Source organism: Diceros bicornis, chromosome 28, assembly GCF_020826845.1.
Source record: "Diceros bicornis minor isolate mBicDic1 chromosome 28, mDicBic1.mat.cur, whole genome shotgun sequence".
NCBI lineage: Eukaryota > Metazoa > Chordata > Mammalia > Perissodactyla > Rhinocerotidae > Diceros > Diceros bicornis.
The window spans coordinates 25944807-25969497 of NC_080767.1; the positions used below are offsets into that span (position 1 = coordinate 25944807).

At 37.7% G+C, this 24691-nt stretch overlaps 1 long non-coding RNA gene across 2 annotated transcripts in view; it reads right to left on the minus strand.

The window, feature by feature from the left end:
* The window catches only part of LOC131393270 (uncharacterized), a 360399-nt gene that overhangs the window by 115761 nt on the left and 219947 nt on the right, over positions 1-24691 (minus strand). The window contains exon 4 of one of the 2 annotated variants that reach the window (XR_009215915.1): positions 2322-3675. The exons of the other annotated variant lie outside the window; for it this stretch is intronic. This is a non-coding gene — a long non-coding RNA (uncharacterized LOC131393270). Of the gene's footprint in view, positions 1-2321; positions 3676-24691 lie in introns of those variants that run through there. 2 annotated transcript variants of the gene reach the window in all.

Here is a 24691-nt window from a genome sequence, read left to right on the forward strand (position 1 = left end):
GCCCAGCTGTTTACCAGCTATGTTACCTTGGACAAGTCACATTCTCTATTAGCCTCTGTTTTATCATCTGTAAAATGGGAATAAGAAGAGTAACTAACTTTACATGCTCATTTTAAGGATTAAATGAACATTGAGCTGCTTACATAAATCCCTTCCAGTAATAAGTAATAAGTAGTACTGCCTGACAGTAACAAGAGTGTCTGACAGTATTAAGAGTGCAAGCTATTCTAATTCTTTTAAAAATTTCAGCCACAATATAGTGGGAATGACTGTTTTCTGCCCTGCAAGGTTTGGAGTCTTATCTGGAAAGACTAGAATGATGGGGCTAGAAGCACCTAGAAGCTTCTTTTCTGGCTCGTCTGGAACATAGGCAAGGATGTCTTCAAGTCTTGGTTCAACTGGAATTGTGGACCAGATGACGTGTATGTGGGCCTCACCCTGGGGCTTGGGCTGTTCAGAAATGGCAGTTGAATTCCAAGAGAGAGTGTTCCAAAGGGAGCATGCAAGGAGTGTGTGAGATGGAAAATATTTTGTGCCCCCTTGGAAATTAAAATCTGTTACAAGACCATCCGAGAAAGAAACCTTCTTTTTTTTAAACAAAGTCACAGTCTCTGAATAGACTTATATCACCTAGTCTAGTATATTTTTATAAACACATAACCTGGCCACCATACTAGCTAGGATTTCTTGAGAGCAAGATTTGTGTTTTAATCACCATTGCACTTTAAGAGTCTATTACAGTGGCTGGTACATAGTGGGTACTCTATAGACATATGTTGAATAAACAAATAAATTCATTCAAGCCCTATTAAAAGAATGCCAAACAGTGAATACATGTGTAAAATACTTACTATATTATCTTGCCTAGGAATTCTAAAAAAAAATGTGGCCTGATGTGAATACAGTTTTCCTCTCCAAAAAGAGTCACTAATGGTGGCATTTTAAATCTTATGACATCAGGGTAGAAAAAGCAAAATATTTATGAACAAAAGATTCTTCCAATACTCCTCTCCCTCCAGATCCTATCATTTTTCCTAGGAGGGCTTACTCTGGTACAGAAAAGCAATATAATTTCCATCTAAACTATTAGATACTTCCATTCTGTTGGTTTGCGCTATTGCTTTGTCTTGGGAGACTAATTATATAATTAACAATGTGGAGCCCATGGCTGAAAACCATTTTGGCCAACGACTCATTGTGTGACCTTGAACCCATGGTATGACTTTGACATCAGCTTCCTCATCATTTAGCACAACTTATAGCTAGAAGACACAGCTGCAAATGAGCAAAATTTTCTTCTAAAGTTACAACACAGGGAGTTTTACAAAAATAATGTATAATGATCCTAAACACCTTCTTCCTGTGCCTAAATACTCCCTTGATCATTAGTCATGTCTCCCTGGAAGATGCGTTTTCTCTCTCAGACAATCAGAATATATATAGTAATTTGTGCCTTCAATGCATAGCAGCTGGGAGAATTTGGTGCCAATAACTTTTTTTTTATTTGCTAATATCATTTGGCTTTCTCCTCAAATGAAATTTAAAATGAAACAGTTTGGCAATCCACATTAGCACCATCTAGCAATAATCCCATGTTGGTTCCACTGCAGTTTGATAATTTACAGACTCATTGGGATGAAAGGGAATTGGCAAGCTTATCTAATTCAATGGTTCCTAAACCTGGCTGAACATCAACATTTAATGGGGACCTTTAAAAAATACACATTCCTGGGCATAAAGCCCTACTGATCAGTAGGTGAGAATCTGCACAGGTGGGGCTTAGAAATTTTAATGTTTATAAAGCTTCCCAAATGATTCTAATGATAAGCTAGGATTTGAAATTGCTACTTTAATCCATATCTCATCTTTAGCTGAAACACTGAGAGTAGTTTTGTTTGATTGTTTGTTTGTTTATATGTGCATTCATTCATTCATCTGAGTAAAGAATATGCTGCAATAAAACCCTCCAATTCCACAGTGGTAATTTTTAGACCTCACGTGGGTGAGTGTCCAGGATGTACTGTGATCAATTTTAGAGACAAGAGGCTGGATAGAAGAGGTTCTTCAAAGCATGGATGCTTCCAGGAGATTACCATCAGCAACATTCCCTCTTCAGTAAATCCCTAACAGTGAGGTCACTCTCTCTCCCTTCTAAACTGATTTAGTTCTAAATTTGCTGATTCCCACCGGACTTTGGTGCTTCCCCTAAAGCAAGACTTTCATCTAACTTCGCTAATGTCCATCTCTTTTGACATCATCACTCTTTCAATCTGAACATCATAGATTAAAAGAAATTGTACAAGATTATAATATTTCCCTATCTAAAAATCTTCAATGATTTCTTGTTTAATGAAGAAAAACCAGACTTCTTGCCTTGTTCCTGTGCACTTGCGTGGTCTTGCTCTCGCTGGCCTGTTTGACTGCATCACGTCTCGTTTTCCTTCTTGTTCTCTAGCTTCAAAACCTCCTTTCTGTTTTGTGGACATAAAGCTTCCTGCCTCTGGACTTTGACCCTTATTATTTCAGTCTGCCTTGGATATTTTTCTAATATATCTGTTAGCCTGGTCTTCAGATCTAGCTTAACCATCACCTTCTCAGAGAGGACTTTCCTGATCAATCTATTATATATCTTGTTTACACCTTGTCACTCTACAGTTTATCACCCAATATATTTCCTTTGCAGCAGCCATCAGCAGCTGTTATGTTCTTTATTAATGTATTCATTGTCCATGATCTGTCACCCTATTAGAATATATGCTTCCTGAGGGCAGAGATTTTGCTCCTTTTCTCTACTGCAGAATCCCTGGATTTCAACAGAGGGCCTGGTACAAAGCAGGCATTCAGTACCTATTGGTTGAATGAGTAAATTAGAGTTGTGGGTTTCCCCAGTTGTCAGGCTCTGCTGAAATCAAAAATAGTTACTTGTTCAGTTGCCAGAAACTCCACTCTCTTGGTACATCTGGTCAACTTAAGAGTTACAATTGCACTTAGTCATAGCCGCTCCTAACTTAATGTAATCATCTTACTAACTAACCTGAATCCTTCTTTCTCCAACATAAGGCCACGTTCTTTTCATACTGACTTCAGAAAAAAAGAAATCCGATGGCACACTTACAGTGTATTCTGAATACCTTACTATTAGTAAATAACAGCCTTGGCTTTGAACATCAAAGTCACCACAGCAATTGCACAAACCACCTAATGAAGATGCATTATCATTTCATTATTTGTGCACAGCAAAAATATTTTTATGAACTACCAAGTCTGGCAGCATTTAGAAAGTTTTTAACCTTTTCCTATTGAAGTTTATGTGATTCTAAACTTGAAGCATGACACTGTGGAAAAAGCACTGGGTGAAGTCATGGCTTGGAGCAATTATTTCACTCTTTGTGTGATCTTGAAAATGTCATGTCACATATCTGAGCCTAAATTTCCTCCTCAATAAAATGGAGATGAAACCTAACCCGTGGAGTTGTTGTGACATTCAACATTCAAATAAAATTCTGTCTGTGGACATGTTTTATAAGTGCCAACCTTTATTCAAACTTAACAAATATTATACGAATGGTAGCCACTAGTCATTCGTGTACAAGAATGTATTGGACACCTAGTCTGTGTAATCTCTGTCACAGTGAACAAAACAGGAATAGTCCATGTCCTCATGGAGCTTTTGACCTAAGAAAGAGACAAATGTTAAATATTTATAAATAAATATATTATCATTACTTTTGATAAGCATTATGAAGGAATACTATATAAGATTATCAAGAGACATAACATTCATGGATAAATAATAGCATACTTATGAAATTGATATTGTCCTAGGACAATCTTCTATTATGTCAACATTACTCTATTAAATTTCTCATTCTCTAAGAATAGGAAAAGAAGTATAGTTGACATCTGAAAAATGGAGTAGCAGTGTGCATTGAATATAGTCTAATAGTTCAGCATTGTTTCCAAGTCCAGATTAATGCAGTTCATGGAAGACTGGAAAACAAAAGAATTTCCTTGGAGAAAATGTCTGTATTAACTTCCAGTTCCATCTACGTAGTAACCTTGGAATTTTACCCTTATTAATTTTCACTCACCTTTGGTTCTTCCTTAACAACATCTATTTTCTGAAGAAACTCACACTCTTTTCTTTCTCTATTTCTTTACCATTATTATAGTCTTGACCACTTATTAAAGGCATTGTAATATTCCTCCAATTCATGTCTGTGTTTCTAGCATTTCCTTTTCCAATCTAAGTAGTATCTCCTCTTTGGGATCATTTGGTCAGAGAAAGTTCAATGTATATAAGTCATAAAAGCAATTGGATATTTGACTACATGATACTTGACAAAAAGACAAAAATGCCTACACGTAATCAAAAGACAAATAATAAATGGAAAAATTATTCACAGCACGTAATACAGAGATATGGCTGACTTTATTAATATGCAAAGAGCTCTTAAAAATCAATAAGAGAAACACAAACGACTTAATAGAAAAATGGGCAAAGAAGATGAACAGACAGCCCACAGAAAGAATCTTACAAATGGTCAATAAATATGAAAAAGAGCACAGTGTCACACATAATTAAGGAAATGCAAATTAAAATTTTAATGAGATGTCATTTGTCACCTATCAGAATGTTATAGATCAGAGTTTGAGAATACTGCATATCGGCAATGGTTGAGAAAACTAAATCTTGGATTAACTTAATGAGGTTAATGAGATTGTAAATTTGTAAAAAAAAAATACAATATGTAAAAAGAAACAGAAATCAATTTGGTTTTATCAAAACTGAAAAAATGCATACCCTTTCATAGGCTAATTCCGTTTGTTAAATTATACCTTACAGATATACTCACATTTGCTTATTCATGAAAGTATGTTGCAGTATACCTTACAGATGCACTCATATTTGCTTATTCATGAAAGTATGTTATGATATTGTGTGTGATTAAAAAAAAATCTATAAACAACATAAATGCTCATCAACAGAAGACTGTTTAACTTTCTATATTAACATGCATTGGGTTCTTTGAAAGAGTGCCTAGCAAAGAGCACACCTTTCTTCTGCTTGAGTTCAGAATCAACTGAAAAATAAGACAAGAAATAGAATATGTGGAGACCAAAATATCTCCTTTAAAAACCAATGAAGGCTGTGCTAGGGAATGTGGCTTATATCTACAGGGAGATTGGCTTTCTAGGACACCCACTGTAGCCCTGACCATTACAAGGCTTTCCACAGGGCAGAGCTGGCTCCTGTAGGAACACTTCACAGTGCATGTTCCCTGGGGCAGCGCTCTCTAAAGAGAAGAAAGGAAGAAGTTGAGACAAGTACGTGCAATTCATTCTTTCCAAGTTGACCAATCAGATAAGTGATCGCATTTTGGTCAAAACCCATCTAACCCCACAAAGCATATTTGAGTAACTCAAATTTTTCTGGAAAGATGACCAACTGCTACTTACTGGCTACATTTGTGGAAGGCAACTGGATTAAGGACTTGGGGCAACTATTATTGTTCATTTTACATCCTCTGTATCCTTCAGATTTGTTTTTATTATATGTATATATTATTTATAAAAATAATGAGACTAATTTAAAATATTTGTTTATGCCTGATTGTTGCTACTGAATAAAAAAAGGAAATTCACTTTCACTTGCTCCAAACCCCTTTTCCAACCTTGTCTCCAGCTAACACCTAGAAGTGAAGCCTGAATACCACCAAATATTTACATTACCCCTGCCCAGGTTATTTGATCAGTCAACAAAACACTCCCTGTCAACTCTGCCTGTCAAAAAAAACTGTCTGCTTAGAAGTCACGCTCCTCCTGTGCTACTTACTGCCGGGCAAGAAGATTGATAGACAATTTCTCAAGGATGGCACAGCTGTATCCATCAACAAATTTAAAAATGTCTTTTAACCTCTCAATTCCAGTTTTAAGAATTTATCCTAAAGCAATCATCATGGATGTCAATAAAGACTTAGTTTCTAGGATGTTCATTGGAATATTGTTTTTCTTCCCAATGACATTGTTAATATCAAATGACCAAAATTAGGAAATTGGTTAAATAAGGTATGAGACATCCCTGCAAAGGAAACCTTGCAGTCATTAGAACGATGGAAAAGAATGTACTGTGACCTGAAAAGATATTCACAACACATCCATAAATAGAAAACACATAGGTACAAAACATATAAAATATACATCGATTTTTGTGTATATAATCTAAAAAAGAAAAGAAGAACACACACTAAACTATCAATGGTGGTTATCTCTGTATGAGATGACCTAGTTTTCTCTTCTTTTTTTTTCCTATGGAGCTATATTTTCTTAAATTTCTCTAATAAACATATATTACTCTTTTACTAAGAGGAATTAAACAATTTTTTTTTTCACTAAAACAATATAGCAAAAGAATACTACCAATTTCAAGACCCAGCTAAGGAGTCCTCTATTACAGGAAATCTTCCCACGTCTCCCAGTAGTAATTATTTCTCCCTTTCCTAGACTCTCCTCTCCAAGTGTTTAGACCTTATTGCTATGTGTATGACTCCTGCCCTAGGCTAAAAGTTCCCTGATGGCAGGGACCATGTCTTATCTAACTGGGCAACTATTATAGCTCCCAAGAGCAATGCAAGGAATATGCACGCACTATGACTGCTTGTTGACCTGGATGGAATTACTTGCATTGGGTTTGCTTAAAAAGGAGATTACAAAACAATTGATGGCAAAACAATAGATATAGGCCATGTTAGCTACTGAAATAACCTATTGGAGGGGGGGAGCCTTTGCTTTGAAGAATTGTTCAGTTTCTGCAAAATGTGATTCCATTTGAATGGACACTCAGATTGATATTTTGGGATTGCCAAACACAAGTGCAAAAAGGAACCCAAAAAGGCTCTCCACACCTTGAACAGAGGCAGTGGCATGGCACAGTAAAAATCAAGGATCAATAAGGAAAGTTTCACTATGGAGAAAGTTCTGACAGCCCCATCAATACAACCCTTGTAAAAGTCTGGAGTTATTAATAAAGAGCCCAGTAATCTAGTACGGCTCTCATTTTTGCTTTTTGAGGGAATAAAAGCTGCCAGATGAGGCTTGGCGGTTTTGTGCCTCTCTAGAACTTGTTAAATTTCTCTCTTCCTCTTCGTCTACCTCTTGAAATCTTAAGCGCTGATGCTTTATGTTCTGGCTTGTAAATGAAGCCTGTTATTATCATTGAGATAGTGTTTTTATGGCATAAATAATGAGCTCAAACAGGGGAAGCAGCGTTGGGTGGAATTACTGCCTGAGCTGAGATGGAAATAATCAATATGTCCTCACTTACAAATCTCATCTGCATGTCAACTCCATCCTGCTGGCTGTCTCCCTACAGATTCATTTCACAGGAAGCCCGATAAAACATGCGGGTGGCATTGATCTGTTTTATTCATAGCCAGAGATAGAAATACATCATTTGAAATTAATAGGAGGGTTTGTGTTTATAACCCAGTCCAGAATGAGTAGGCTGCGATGCAGACCATTAAGAAAGGACTCATCCACCCAGAGGAAGAGATGACCCCAGAGACTAGGGATCAGGGACCCATTTTCGAAATCCTCTGTGATGTCATGTCTGTTATCACTCATTAGACTTCAGGATTTTGCAACCTGAATGCTAGGACAGTTCCTTATTAGAACAGTTCCTTAAATCAACCCGAGATGCTATGATTAGTTTTCAGATATTTTCCCAAATTCAGCCTGCCTTATTTTTCTTTAATCCTGTACAAAATGAACACTAAGACATAATCTCATAGAAATGGAAAGAAACTTAGAAATCATCTGTTTCAATCTTGTTCTTAATCATTATAAATGTCCAACATTACAATGGTCAATCACTCTGATTGAATATTTTCAGATAAGGGAAATTCACTACTTTATAACACAGCCCCATAGGAAAAAACAGTTTGGAAAGCTTTGGTTTTTAGAAAGTTGTAATAAAACCATTCCCTTGATATTTCTGGGGAGATAGTCCATTCTCTGGGGTTATCCAGAGTAACCCATGGCATTTCTTGTGTAATAGTATTTTAAGAATGCACAGAATAAAGGACCAGTTCTTAAAATGGCCTATAATTGCCTGAGTGAAAGGCAATTTTGCTTACCTGTTACCTCTTTGATTTATCATGTACTATGCTATATCCCTACTTTCAGTTCTTAGAACACATCATGCTGCCTCCTGCCTAGATCCCCATCGCTATTTGCCCAGATAACACATACTTATTCTTCAGACTTCGGATCAAATGTTCTCTCTTCAGGAGAGATTTTAATGGTTCCCCTAGGCTAGATCAAATCCCTCTCTCATATACCTTAATCCTATCAAATATATTCTTTTATAATTCATATTGCATTTTTAATTAAATGTTTTATATTGAGATAATTGTAAATTCATATGTAGTTATAAGAAATAGTACAGTGAGGTCCCCCAAAAGTAACCTCTGGTACAACCACAGTACAGTATTACAACCAGGATATTGACAATGATACACTCCACCGATCTTATTTATATTTCCTCAATTTTACTTACACATGTGTGTGGGTTTAGTTCCATGCAATTTTATCACACATGTGGATTCATGTATCCACCATCACAGTCAAGACACAGAAGAGTCCATCACCACAAGAGACCCAGATGTTTCCCTTTGATAGTCACATCCACATCCCTCTCCTCACACATAACCCTGACCCATCCCCAACCCCTAGCAACCACTAATTTGTTCTCCATTTTTATCATTTTGTCATTTCAAAATGCTATATAAATGGAATCATCCATTATGTAACTTTGAGATTGGCTTTTTTTACTCAGAACAAATCCCTTGAGATTAACTCGTGTATCAATTGTTCATTCCTTTTTATTGTTGAGTAATGTTCCATGGTATGGACATACCACAGTTTGTTTAACCATTCACCCCCATTGAACAACAGCTGAACAGTTTTTTTCCCACTTTTTGGTGATTAAAAATAACACTGCTATGAACATTCATGTGTGAAAAAATGTTTTCATTTTTCTGGAAAAAAATGCACAAGAAGATAATTGCTGAGTTGCATTCCTATTGCATTTTATAATTATATACTTGAACGATTTAATCCATGTACAACTGTGTTAGTCGCTTGACTGTGAGCTCCATAACAGCAAAGGACTAAATCTTTTTGTATCTCTGGCACCTAGCACAATGCCTGGCACTTAATAATTGTTAAATAAATGCATATAAATACAGTGTATGTGGGTGTTTTTTTTAACATTCTCCTAACTGGTGTAGGAGCTTGATCTTAAGCCTATGCTTTTCAGCCCCACAAGCCCCACTAGGTTTCTTGGGTTGCATCTTTCTTTCTGGGGCCTCTGAGTGTGCTGAGATTTTGTAGCTAAGAATTCAGAAGGAGGAAGGCTTGTCTGGATGATTCCTACAGTCATCTTCTTCCAGGTTTGTTTATCTTCTCTCCATGGTCTTCTGCTGAAATAATGCCTGTTGTGTGTCTTCCTGACTTTAGGGAGTCCACTTTGTTGAACTTAAAGGGGAAGGGGAAATAATAAATAAAAAGAAACACCAGAAATCAAATTTTGATAATAGTAACCTTTTATCTGTAAGTTGGCAGAAAAGGACCTGAAAGATGACAGTGAACTAAACAAGAAAAATATTTTAAAAACAAAAAACGTGTTTCCTCATTTTCTTCTCTGTGTTCCTGTCAAAAGTAACATTCTTATAGGTAGGCTTTCTAGAGAAGTTCACTACCTGGGGAGACCTGGGTTTCTTCCCTAATTTTATATTACTTTGGTTGGGTAAATCCATATCCCAGAGCCTCAGTTTCACAATAAAATAAATGGTGATAATAATTCCTAGGAAGGTCATATGAAATAAGGCATGTAAAGGTAATTTTGCAATCATAAAACACTGTATAAATATATTTGTTCATTTTTTCCCATTAGAGACTGATATCACGCTCCTACAGCACCTGTTTCAATTTAGTTCAACAGACTTGAACTGGGCATCTACTATGTTCTGCACACTAAGGATAATTGTGTGTGGGGGTTGGGAGTGGGAGTTGGTATGAAGGTAGAAGACCTGTACTATTCTGTCACCATAAAAAGAAATACTTAAAATAGTGTAATGATAGGTGGAAACAGAAAGTGAAACAGAAAACCAGAGGAGGAGCACCTAATCCAACTTGAGAAGAATGAGGGAAGACCCCGGGCATAAAGAAAGACTCCGTGAAGAAGGCGATATTTTAGTGGGTCTTGATATGATGTATGATATTGAGTGGGTAAGATATGAACCATTAGAGGGAGGAGATTCAAGAAGAGTGGCATCTGAAGACAAAAGGCATGGAAAATGAAAAGGTATAAAGAATAATTGGGTTTGACTGAAGAGTATGATGCGTGAACAGGAGTAATTAGGCAATGAATGGAAAGGTAGATTTGGGCCACATTATGAAGGGCCAATAAATTTTGATGTAAAATGTTGGTCTTTAACTTGTTGGCAAAAAGAGCCATTGAAGATTTTTGAGCAAGAACACTGCATGGGGAGTTGTGCTGAGGAAGGTGATTATGGCAGCAGAAAGGGTTGGAGAAAAAGAGACTATATGAATACATGTTGGCCAAGGATGAAAAAGAGCATGAGTGAGCAACATTAGAAGTCAGGGCACTAAAAGCAGAGTAGAATTTTCAGGAGCAGTGTAGAGGGGGTGAGGCAGGAAAGTTAGGCAGGAACACTCTATGAAGTGTCTAATAGGTAAAATTAGGTTACAAGCATGAACTCCACAGAGAGATCTAACTCAGCTTAAATTCTCATTCTTGTACTTGCATGCTGTGTAAGCTTAAGCAAGTGTGATAATCCCCTGTGCTGTAGTGTCTTCATCTATAAATTGCAATCAATGATATAGACGCCGAAACAGATTCCTATTTTATGACGAAATAAAATGATAAGTATAAACATAGTCACTAGCATATAATAAAAGCTCAATGAATATTAGCTATGTTATTATTATTATTTTTTATTATTAACCAGGAACTTAAATTCTGTCTTGTGTGCCAGGAAGGACATGAAGGGTTTTACAGTTTAGAAAGCTTACCTTACCAATAACATAAAGAGTGGATTTCAAGCAGGGAAGACCAACAACAAAGAGACCAGTTAAGAAGCTGTTTCAATAACCCAGGAAAGAGACAATGAAAACCTGGACCAGAGAGGAGTCTTATAGTAAACCTCATAGATCGCTGACAGTAACGACCCATTGCTTAGAAATGCATCCAGCATCTGAGGGATTCTCAAAATAACTGATGAATGAATGAATGGAGTGGCAAATCTGAAAAACTTCCAGAGAATAAACTTTTAAAATTGAAATATAGTACGCAGCCAGAATTGATTATGTATCATAAATATTTTGCTTCATGAATTTTCACGAACTACACCAACCCATACAAACATATCCCAGATCATGAAACAGAAAATTATGGCCACCCCTCAATCTCTCTGTTGTGTTTTCTCTGTCACTACCACCCCATTTCCTGACTTCTAACAGCATGCTTTAGATGTGCCTTTTTAAAAAAACTTTATATAAATGAAGTCATGTAAGAACATACTCATTTGTGTCTAGTCTATTCCTTTTGCTTAATAATATCTTCACGAGATTGATTCAAACTTCTGTGTGGAACACTAGATCTTTCATTTGCGCTGATGTACAATATTCCTTTGTGTTAGCATACTAGAATTATTCTGATGATGGTCCCTTGGATAGTTTCCAGTTTGAGGCTGTGATTGATAATATTTATCTTATGGTGAATGTATGAATGCATTTCTGATGAGTGTGTACCTAGGAGTTCAGTTACTGAGTCACAGCTTAGGCATAGACTGGGCTTTCGTAGGCACTGGCAGTGTCCTAAAGTAACTGGTCTAATTTATACTCCTTCTGGCAGTGCATGAGTATTTCAATTGCTCCACATCCTCACTAACACTTGATATTTTGGGTTTTATTGTTTGTTTGGTTTGGGGTTTTTAATCATTATGGTAGTTGTAATACTCTAAGCTTTTAATTTGTATTTCCCTGATTGCTAGTGAAATTGATCAACTTTTCTTGTCTATTGGCCATATAGATATCTTCTTTTGTAAAAAGTGCCAATTCAAGGCTTTTGCACATTTACATATTGCCTGATCTATCTCTTTTTCCTCTTATTTATTTGTAGATGTTCTTATGTATTTGCAGGACACTGTAAAAAATCCTTTTTAGGATATACACTTACTAAATGCCTTCTCCCATACTGATATTGAGTTTGTACTTTTTTATTGCTATCTTTTGGTGAACAGAAATACTTAATTTTATTATAGATCAATCTATATTTTTTCTTTGACAGATGTTTTATCTTTCTGTTAAAAAATCTTTGTCTATTCAAGTTTTGGAAAAGGTTTGGAAAATGTTCTATTATGATTTCCTCAAAAATCTTTATTGTTTCCTTTTCATTTTTATGTCAGTAATCTACGTGGAATTTAATTTTGTGTAAGGTGTGAGGTAGGAGTTCTAGAGTTATTTTTTCCATGATGATATCCAATTGATCTTCTGCCTTTATTGACAAGATCATATTTCCCCCAACACTGTAATGTCACCAATATAGTGAATTAGGTAATTGTATTCTTCAAAATATATTCTCTTCTACTGGTCAGTTTATCTAAAAATCACCATTATTTTGCATGTTTGAGGAAATCGAACCCTTGGGAAAAGTGCCTTGGTTATTTGTTGGTTTCTCCAGGAAAGTCCTCAAGTTGCAACAAGATCTAAAGATTGGCTTTGAACAGGATTACAGACAGTTGCATCTTCCGTTACTTTAATATTCTTGGAATGAGATCTGTTTGAAAGCTCCACGCAAATGGCTACAAGTTCATTTGCCAAATGCGTGATATCTTCACATTTTACTGAGAACACGTAGGTTAGGCTCATTTTTTTCCATGCATCTTTAGGTATAATGTGTTTGTTCTGATGCTTCTTGGAAACCACAGCTAAGGCAGGTCACAGAGAATAATGGTCAAGGCTATGGTTCTTCCAGAGAGCAGGATTCTAATCTCCCTGCTGTCCTGGTTCAGTGTGAGCTAAGTGGCAGAGGCATCTAAGTGCTTGGTGCCTCATTTTCCTCAGAGTAAAATGAAGCTAATAAAAATTAATTATATATATATTATATGTACATAATTTTATGTATATATATATCTCAAGCTAATTAAAGAACTAGTCAATAATTCCCTTAAGTAATTATTATAATTGTAAAAATGGAAGGATATGCGTGACAGCACATTAAAATGTTAAAAACTTTGCATAAAGATATGATTCTGGTGTGCAGCTTCCCCCCTAGCTTATATTCTGTCCTGGGTCCATAAAACCTTTAACTAAAGGTGTCATGCTATTAAACAGTAATAAAGATTGTGCTGCAGAGAAATTGACAATTGCCTTTACTTCATCCATAAATTTCAAAGGAATTTATTTGAAAATTTTCAAGCACAGCCTTCTCAGCATATACAGATTCCAACTGACTTTCAGACTGCTTTCCTTTTGAGTGTACCAAACTTGAAGACATGACTAAAATAATAGTTTTTACATTTGAATCTTTTTTTTCTGTCTGTGATATGTTTACTTCTCTCTCCCCAGAGTCAAATTTTTGAATTAGGAAAATGGAATTTTGCTAACGTATTAACACAGGGAAAAAAGCATGTAATTCCATGTGGACTTTTAGCCTCTGGTCTTTCCCCATGTAACCCATCTTAATGCAGGAAGTCTCAAGGTCCTGAAGCATTAGCATTTAATTGAGGCCTGAGGGGGTAATTTCTCTTTCTCTCTCTCAACTTTTTATTTTGAAATAATTAGAGAGTCAAAGGGAGATATAAAATAGTACATAGAATCCCGAGAATCTGTCACTCAGCTGCTCCCAGTGACAACCACATCTTTTATAACCAGTACTGTATCAAATCAGGAAATCACTGTCAATGTAATCCTGTTAACTAGACTAGAAGCCTTACTCAGTTTTCACCAGCTTCTAGGCACTCGTGTGTGTGCGTGTGTGTTTGCGTGTGTGTGTGTGTGTGTATGTAGTTCCATGTGATTTAATCCCACGTCTAGATGCACATAACCATCACTACAATCAAGATACACTACGTCCCTCATCATGAAGGAACTTCCTTGTGCTGCCCCTTTATCTGGTTGCTATTTGGTTGTGATAGCTCTCTTTTTCCCGCTGAATAAAGTCCAAACTTAGCCTATTAGCCAAAGCCCTTCAAAATGGAGTTACCTTAAATTGGCAGTACCTAAGGTATTTTTGGGGTCCTGGTTTACCTGTGGGCAAAGCCACTGTGAGTTCAAAGATTAATGCTCAGGTATTAATCTCTCCCTAAACTTGCTCTGGTGATGTAGGTAAACTTTGGCTGAGTACTTTTGGACATCCTCACCTTCTCCATCCCTCTTCATCTCCACGCAGGTGGTATGGCAAAAATATTTGTGAGGACTTGAAAAACTGGGACAAGTCCGTCACTTTCAGATTTCCTTTTTTTTTTTTGTTTTGAGGAAAATTGGCCCTGCGCTAACATCTGTTGCCAATCTTCCTCTTTTTCTTTTTTTCTCTCCAAAGCCCCAGTACATAGTTGTAGAGTTGTAGCTTTTCTATGTAGGATGCTTCCTCAGCATGGCTTGATGAGCAGTGAGTAGGTCCGCGCCCAGGATCCGAACTGGCAAACCCGAGGCTGCTGAAGCGGAACGCGTGAACTTAACCGCTATGCCACTGGGCAGGCTCCCCAGATTTCTTTATGTCTGCTTTGTTACCTGCAATTGTTTAAGTAAGGTGAACTGGAATTTTCCCCACAGAAGCCATCTTAAATATAAAGTAAGGAAGTGAAATTCATGTTCTCTCACACAACTTGTTTCAAAGCTTTGCATTGAACATTGTTGGATGTTTTCCTGAGTATTAATCAAAAAACACTCTGTAAAATTCGACTATCTTTCTTCACATGTGTTGGTTGTTCAGATGAGATCAGAAAAAGATTTTATCTTGCCTCCACCAAAGGAAAGACAAGCAGTGGGATTACCAAATCCTATCTAAATTCCTAATATCCAACCATGTTCCAGACATTTTGCTAGGCTCTGGAGACTTAACAGTGGACAAATAGACACAGTACCAACCTTCAGAGAACTTACAGTTTAGTAGAATAATTCTTAAGAGCGGCATTCATGTCTAATGCTATCTCAACAAAGTAGCGTCTATTTCAATGTAATATACATGGTAAATATTCATTATATATTGGATGGATGGATTCACCAGCAAATGAGTGATGGAAGGAACAAATGCCAAATTGAAATATATTAACAAAAGGTTTTATTCTCCTTTTTCCCCCCTAAATTCCATTTCGTAAGATTTAAAGATGAGTTGAGGTTTCATAAGAAAATGCCCTCTTTGAGTTTTAAGACAGAAACTTGAAGTCAAAGGCTGAAATTTCTTAACACTTTTTCAAAGGCGGTTTATAACTTGCCTTCTTTTTGAAGGCTGCATCTAGCTGCAGATATTTGACCCTGCTCTCTCCCTCATTCTAATTTACGGTGCAACCAATTCAAATAACATGCAAAAGGAAGCATTACTAAAAAAATAAGTATTATCAATTAGCGCACAAAAGTAGAACTGCAGAAACTGTTGATGAATAAGAGGTCCTGGGAGACCTCAACAGCCCATAGGCAGAAACAGTGCAAAACAGCCAAGTTTACAACCCCTGGGGGTGCTTGAGCAAGGAAAACCAAATCCCTATTAGTGATCCTAAAGCAAACTAATTTTATTTCCCTGCAAACTCATTTGGAAAACAGCATGATTTGGGGGGAAAACGCTATGGGTGCACTTAAGAGAAAACTGTCGCCCATCCAAGACTCTTTAGGTTGACCTATAGAGTTGACCCTGACAAAATGTTAATGGTGGGCAGATCATTTGTTCAAAGTTCAGATTGAATGCTCTATTTAAAGCAAATGGGATTTAGTTATCTTAAGACAAATGCTTGTGTAATTCAACCTCCTAAGTGTGCACTTTCAGCCAAAGGGCATTTGAGCAACTGAGAATGGATATATTATTATAACCGTTCCCTTTTTGTTTATTTTTTCACATCTCGTCAAGTTCAGAATGCTATCTCCTCTGTGCGATAGTCATAGATCCTCATTGTCATCATGCATTCTGTTCTTCTGGGCTTCCTCAATGTATTTCACGCATTAGATAGTCCCCTTAGCGTTGTCTATAAGGCCCTCTGAGATCAGAATCCTGTGTACAGCACTAGCTTCATCTCTCACTCTGCTCCTTTTACTCATTGTGTTTCAACCAACTCAAATGTATTTTAATTTTCTAAACATACTATGCCAAATCATGCCACCTGTCTTTGCTCGTGCTGCGTTCCTCTGCCTCGAATATCTTACCTCACTATGTCCAAAGAATAAACTTTCCATTTTCAAAACTCACCTTCTTTTTTTACTGCTCCTATAGAATTGGCCACTGCCCCTTTTGTGGCCTCCACAGTCTCTTAGATATACTCTGATTATTGCACCTAGGTCATTTCTGTTGCATTTTTTCAAAACATCTTCTCTACTCTCAGTTCCTACACCGATGCGTGCCTAACAGCAGGCAGCATCGAATATTTATGGAATAAAGGAATGAACGTTGGTAAGGCAGTCAGTGGTTTGAAACCTTTGTAAGCTTTCAAACCTTGGGCAAGGACCATAAAGGTGCCAAGCCTTAGTTTCCTCATTGGAGAACACTGAGGAATAAATGAGAGGAGGGAGATAGAAAGGAGCTGGCATATATAGGTATTCAATACTTGCTAGTTCCCTTCCTTTCCCCCTCATCTTGAGCTGTGATGACCAAAGCGGAAACTGCATTAAGTAAAGCCAAGTGGCATTATTGATCAGAAGGAAACAGAGAGCAATATCTAAGGGGCACAGAGCTGAACACTGCTTGCGTGTGTGTGCGTGTGTGTGTGTGTGTGTCTGTGTGTCTGTGTGTGTATCTGTGTGTCTGTGTATTGTCAAGAGACAGTCAGCCCCCTATGAGCTGAGAGAGAAAAGCCAATATCTGCTTTTAGAAGAAGCATTTTTGACACAGGAATGTCTTGACTTCATTGTTGAAGAATGAAAATATCCAAATATTTAAACAAAAAGTTGTCTTCTTAGGCTATACAAATCATCGGTCTATGCCTTTTGAAAATAATGATACAGATATATTTGGGGATGTCTGCAAAAGCCAAAATGAACATCTGTTGTTGAGCACACCCCCCAACTGAAAGGATATGTTTGAGCAACCGTGTTTCAATGGCGTGATCCTACCCCTGTGGACATACTGGTTTGTACCTAACCCAAGCCAAGCTCAGCCACAATCCTCGCCCCATTATTAGACCTGGACTGAGACATTGAACTCACTCTATACTGGGAACTTGAAAGATGGAGACATAAACTCTGGAGCACTGGAGTGGTCCTCTTTTTGAGTATGCTTAGGGAAGCAGAGAAATCTGATCTGACTTTCACAGACCATTACTTCCATGGGATGTATATGGGTGTCATGAAAAAGAAAAAAAAATGTTCTGTGGTAATATGTGCAGTAAATTCTAGTTTAAACAAAATTGAGTTTAACCAGTTACCTCACTACAGAATTTCTCAAAACCTGTAAATTGGTAATGTGTTTTGTGATTCCCCAAGATATTTATAGTATATAGAGTTATTTCCATCTTTTAGACCACGGCAAACCCATGGGGTTAGTGGTCCATGGAACACAGTTGGGGATTATGTAAGATATAGATTCTGAAGAAGATGAGTTTTAATCCTAGTTTCAGTGGTTCTCTTTGCGACCTTGAGGAAAGCATTTGACCCTCCTAAGCCTCCACTCCACATATGTAAATCCAAGTATACCCAAGTATGACATCATATCTTTGCTGTCTTCATGTGACTGAATGGCTAGCCCCTACCTTGTGTTTATTGGTCAGGGTACTGATAGGAAAGAAGTGTCATATTCAAGGCATATTTAAGGTCAGCTCAAGGTCAGACTAGGTCTGTAGGTACAAATAGTTGACAAGTTGGCAACTAAACTGGTTCATGGATAAATCAAAAGAAAAGGAGTCAAGATGATGACACGAATCTTTGGAGAAATTGTGAAATCATCCACTAAAAATGACATCAAGGTGAGCCTCCCTATGTCTCCCAAAGCATGGCCCACACAACTAAATGTTTCAGACGGCTTTCCCTAATTTGGGGAAATCAAATATTTAAAAGCAGACCCACTTTGAAGTCTCCCAGCAAGCAGCAAATCTGGGAATTGATAGATCTAGTTATTAAGAGTCAGTCCATCTGAGCAATCTGTTTGCCTGCCTTTCTTGCTGTGTTGGTAATTTTGCTAAAACAGCTGAATTTGCTCTTCTCTTCACAGAAGATTGTAGACAGAGTAAAGGATGTCTGTTGGTTGTCTATCACCTTTTAGAAAGAATCCCCGCCCCCTTCTTTCAACTATCCCAACCTTCTCACTCTGGATATTTAGAAAGGGGAATATAGGGAGAATTATTATTACATAAGTAATTGCATGTGTTTGCATTTCATGTTGATGCAAGCAGAAAATAATCTCATTCTTCCCAACTCCATTATCATGCACTGAGACATGCTGTAGCTACAGTCTTTGGTTTGCTGTTCCAGGTGGAGAAATCTTCAGTCAGAGACACCTCGGTGGCCTGTAACATGAAAATAGAGACTGGGAGGTGAGGGGGAATCTCAAAGATTGATTAAAAAGGAAAGGATAGAGAGAGAGAGAAGGCAGATAATTAAAAGCTAAGGGAGGAGGAGGGAGGTACACGGACAAAAAGAGGAGGAAAAAAAATATAGCACCGTTCCCAAAAGTGAAACTTCATTTCTGCCTCTTTGTTGCCCAGAATACAGCCCCAGGAACTAAGAATCCTTTTGCATTTCTCTTTCCATCTGAATTATTATTGAACTGTTGGGCACAATTAATTGTGAATTACACCCAACAAGCACTTGCCATCACCAGCACTGAAGAGAATGTTCACCATATGCCAGATCATAAATGCCTCTTTCCCACAGGAGTGACTTACCTCCTCAGCAAGAATCTATTCATCTCATTCTTAATGATGCTTGCCCCAATTTTTTTTTTTTTTTTTTTAAGTAAAGCACTACTTGAAGCAAAGAATGTGGAAAACTACTGCTGTAGTCTTGGGAAGACATATTAGAACTGCAAGCAACCTTGACCAATTTGAAAGACAAATTTGTTCTGATATAAAAACATTCAATAATAAGGAAAATCCCAGAGCCTTTTGTACCAGTTGACCTACAAAACTCCCCAAATTCCATGCTGGATGAGCTTGGCCATATGCAAAACTCCAAATGAGAAAAATCTAAGAATCTAAATAAATGTCACAGTATTTAAGAATTGGAAAGATAGAATTGGTACTATGAATGTAAATAGGATACAGGAATGTTAAAAAAAAAGGAAAGGGAAAGCTAATACATTTTAACACCCAATTCATATATTATATTAAAGACTGTGTCTAATTCAGAGTCAAAGATCTTACACTTGTGATTAAGAATTTTGAACAATTTCAGGGGCCAGCCTGGTGGTGTACTGGTTAAGTTCATGTGCTCTTCTTCAGCAGCCTGGAGTTCATGGGTTTGAATCCCAGGCACAGACCTATACACCACTCATCAAGCCATCCTCTGGTGGTGCCCCACATACAAAATAGAGGAAGATTGGCACAGATATCAGCTCAGGGACAATATTCCTCACAAAAAAGAAAAAAAAAAAAGAATTTTGAACAATTTCAGATTTCTTTAGAAAGATATGAACCCCAAATGAAGCACTGAGTGAATTGTTTCCACTCAGAAATCAGATCCCCAACCCTGCTCTCCTCTCATCTCACCGACTCTCTGACTTCCACCATATGGACACTGCCTGTTTCCCTCTTTCTGAACTGACCTCCCTGACGCAAAGTCATCATCCACTTAAACTTGTGGCCTCTGCCAGGCACATCCTGCTCAACTGCCCCTGTCCCATCTACAAGCTCGAGTGTCAATCAATCTCAATAATTATACACAGAAAAGAAAGATGGAATCCTACCACCAGCTTAATTCAATCACAGTGGACCTTGGAGCCTAAGGTAGGTAAGGCCATAGATTGAACTCATGCTTACAAAGAGAGTAATATGAAGGGATATAGAGGATTAGGGGACAATAGCTCCTAATGACAAACTTTCTCCCAAATGCCAAGGGAGATGTTGTGTCAAACTCATTTCTTTCAATTGATTGGAGAATTTTAAAAGCACTTGTCATAAGAAAACACAGAAAAAATGAGGTTAATTCATTCACTGCCGAACACTTCTACATGTGTCCCTAGGATGTGTGTAGAAATTCCTGGCCACCACTGTGTCCTTTTTTAGTGACTGTTCTCCTCTTAGCCCCAGCTCTGATTCCTCTTGAAGTGTTCCATATTCAAAAGTCCTCAGCTGCCTCTGTGCCTAGCACAGTGCCTGATGCATCAGATGTGCTCAATAAATGCTTGATCATGTCTTTAGTAGAAGACATGAGTTTGGTAGAAGTCGACAAGACGACAAATATTGCAATGGAGAATAATTATGACAGTTTTTACCCTTTCTCAGCATATGATCATCGCAATCATCTCATAGCATTATTGCAAGAGTGAACTGAGACAATGCTCCTAAAATTGCTTATAACAATGACTATAAGTTTTAAATTATTATTTCAAGGATTCAATTTCTATTCAATCCTTTCTAAACCTCCTCCAATCAAGACCACTACTTCTTTTACAAGGGTTGACATTGTCCTTTGTTTTGAGTTACAGCTGATGCATTTTCTAAAATATGGGGATATTTGCAATAACTGGAACACTTTGTTTGACAGAAAGACTATGGTGGCCAAAGACTGATCAAAGTGAAGTTTCCTGTGTTTTGTGCTGATTGCGCCCACCTCCCCACAATTCATATGTTGAAGTCTTACCTCCAGTACTTCAGGATGTGACTGTATTTGGAAATAGGGTCTATAAAAAGATAATTTAGTTAAAATGAGGTCATGAGAGTGGGCCCTAATCCAATATGACTTGTGTCTTTATAAAAAGAAGAGATTAGGACACAGACACACACAGGGGGAAGACCATGTGAAGACACAGGGAGAGGATAACCATCTACAAGCCAAGAGGCTCACAAGAAACCAACGTGGCGGACACCTTGATGTCAGACTTCCAGCCTCCAGAATTGGGGGAAAATAAATTTCTGTTTTTTAATCCTCCCCATCTGTGGTAGTTTATTATGGCAGCTCTAGCAAACGAATATATCCCAAGACAGCTGGGGTGTCTAAGCAGAAAGAGTCAGGAAACCTAGATGCAAACTGTGGCACTGCCGCTAGGTCCCAGAGTAACTTGGAGAAAGATTTCTCAGGACTGGGAAGCTAGAACTCCAGACAGACTTACAGCTGGATTCAAGATTCACCTTCATCATCAGCCAAGTGACTAGTCTCTGGGAACTTCAGTTTCTTCTTCTGTAGAGGAGGAAACAAGCAACCTACTTCACAAAGTTTATGTGAGAATTCATTGTAAAACTGCCTTTCAAGTAAATTGTGCCATACTGAATATATACTATTAAACAGTAGCTATTATTATTACTACTACTAATATTATTATCATTACTTTATCTCTCTATGCCTCCATTTTAATATTTGTAAAATAGGATACCCCTGTCTAACTAGCACTTTTGGTGTGAAGAGCAAATGCATTAGTGTTAATGAAAGAATATTCCTGTGATGTGCCAAGGGTGGTGGGGGGAGTGGTCTTCCCCAAGTACAGGGAGTAGCTGGTGTGTCCTTTGTAGAGAATTTAAAGCCAATAATACAGCTGAATAAATTTGTTCTCTTTTAACGATGTCAGTGATGAAATATACTTGGGGTGCTTCTCTCCCACCACCTCCAGTGAGATTGTAAACTAAAATGAGCCAAATCAAAATGAGATTAAAAAATGATTGTTATAATTACATGCTCTTCACATTCTTCTGAACACTCTAAGTGCTAAGCTAAGCACTTGACAAATTCTCTTGTTCAATCTGTAGGCTCACCCTATAGAGTGGGTTTTAAAAGGGAAAGTAAGGTGCCCAAGGTCACAAAGCACACCATAAGGCATGCATTGGAAGCCAAGAATTCCAATTCCAAAGCTAAACTGGTTTTATAACAGTCTTCATCATGATTTAAGGAAGAACTGTATTCCTCCCTCTTCCTTCCTGGACAATGTGCAAACAAGGAGGAAGCATCTTACATGCTTATCTGGACCCCATATGTAGCCTGCAAATCTCCCACCTGATCTTGGTGGCTGTCATTCTTGATGCATCCTATTCACGCTGGCCCACTGTCTGGATCTCATTCATTTGGTGATTTATGGACCATGTCAGTGTAATTTAGTGTCTTAATGCTCCTAGTCAAGGACCATCGAATGTCTTCTAAAGCCTCTGATGTCCTTCAGAGAGAAAGAAGTAGAACTCAAGTATTAGCAGCTTTTGTGATCTTTAGATGAAAGGAAAAGGTATATTGGGCAAAGAGTCAACAGATCTGGGCCCCTGGCTCTGCAACTTATTAGCAGTATGACTCTGCATATGTCCGTTCCCTCCTCTGACCTCTGTATCACAATAGCTGCCACTCTGTTTTGCTTTTGCCTTGTTTACAGGTTTGTCTTTTTCTCTGGGTCATGAGAACCTACAAAAATAAAATACAATCCTATATAAAAATTATCTCTGTTTATTTGAGATCCTTAGAATCTAGAGAGGTGTGTGGCCATTAATTGATAGTCTGTGAATATTTGATAAACAAATGCATTAATGAATGGAGGTAGCCAAAGTTCCTTTAAGACAAGTGCATGAATGGGCTTACTGGGGTCTGAAGTTACATGGAAACCTGAGTGTGCATATGGATAGTTCTGGGGAACGGGCTCAGAATTTCATCTTATTTTCAGGACTCCTGACTAAAAGTAAGAATGTGATTGTATATTTTGGAATAAGGAGAATGATATCATGAAATAAAGGCAGAAACTGTGGGATTAGAATATGCTTAACACAAAAGGATGTTTCAGAAGTCACGAATAAGATCAAAATTTCTCCTGGCAGGAATAACCTAGAAGGGAAGTAGGTATACTTTTATTTTGCATTCCTGCGGCTTTCAAATATGTATCAGAATCTTGAATCTAAAAGGAACTCTAGAGTTTATCTGCTTTGGTTTGTTCAGTTGAGGAAACAGTGGCTCAGAGAGGAGAAAGGACTTGTTAAAGATCAAACAGCTAATTGAGCTCAAGTCTTCTGATCCTTTTTTTCACCACACCAATTCTTTCTAGGATTTTCCCCCAAATAGTGGAATTGTTTCTTTAATTAAATATATTACCTATGGAACCCCAATATGAAAACTGAAATAATGAAATTTTTCTCGTTGAAGAAGGTCTTGGGGCTGTGGAACTGAAATATATTCCCTAAAGTCTGGGATCTGAAAACACTAGTTTGAAATCTACTGGGCTAATCCATGCTAGCTTTCATAATATTTTCAATGCAAATTAAAAATGCAAATCAGTTAAGAAAACTCTGGCATGATTATTAAACGTATGTATCCTTGCAGAAGAGAAAGTGAAGGATACTCCCAGTCTAAAGCTCACCTTTAAAGACATAGAGGCACAGAATGTACCCCCTCGTCTCCCAGCAAAGATTTCCAGCAATATGTCCTTGGTCCCTGCACAAGCTCTCAGAGCAGACAATTGCCCGCATGGATGATGGATGACATTTCTTAGATTTTTACTTACCCTCAGCGGTCTTTGGCATGATATATAAAATGTCTCTTTTTTGGTTCCTGTCTCAGTCTTTTCTTGCTTGTTTATATAAGGGATGGTGTAACTTGTGGAGATTATCATTGTTCAGAGATGCCACTTACTTGGTCTTTCCAGTCTTGTCAATAGAATGGTGATGAGAAAGCCATGCTGGGTCCAGATTCATTCTTCTTCAACAGGACCCAAGGAGGACACTGAGTGGGCCAGCCTTCAACGTAGCCCAGTCCCTTCCACAGCAATACTTGTCTGAATCTGTTTCCATATTGATCATTGCAGGATAGGAGAAAAGGAAGCCTTTATTCTTGTATACCACAAGAATGATTTTTTCAAATGATTTTTCTCACCATCTTACCTGACCCAGCTAAAAACCCTTTAACAGGCCCTCCTTGCCCTCAGAATAAAGTATAAATTTCTTAGCATGGATTTCAAGGCCATTCCAGGTCTGTTCCCTGCCCACACCTTTAGCATCCTTCTCAGCCAATTCTCTAGTTCAACCTTTTCCCAAGCCACACACAGTCTCCTTCTCTACCTTTAAGACACTGTCTCACTTTCACCTCCGGTCCTGAATATGTGCTATTTTTTCTACTTGAACATTTATTTCTGCTTCCCTACCTCCTTCTGTCTTCTAGTCTTAGATTAAAGTTCACCTCCCTCAGGAATCCTCCCTGACCCCCAATGAGCATGTCAGGGTCCTCTCCTTTGCACCCTTCCCATCACATTGACACACTGATGGGAATGGGTTGCTTCATTTTCTATATTTCCTATTAGACGGGAAGTTTCATGGGGGTGGACAATATGGTAATCTTTCTCATAGGCATC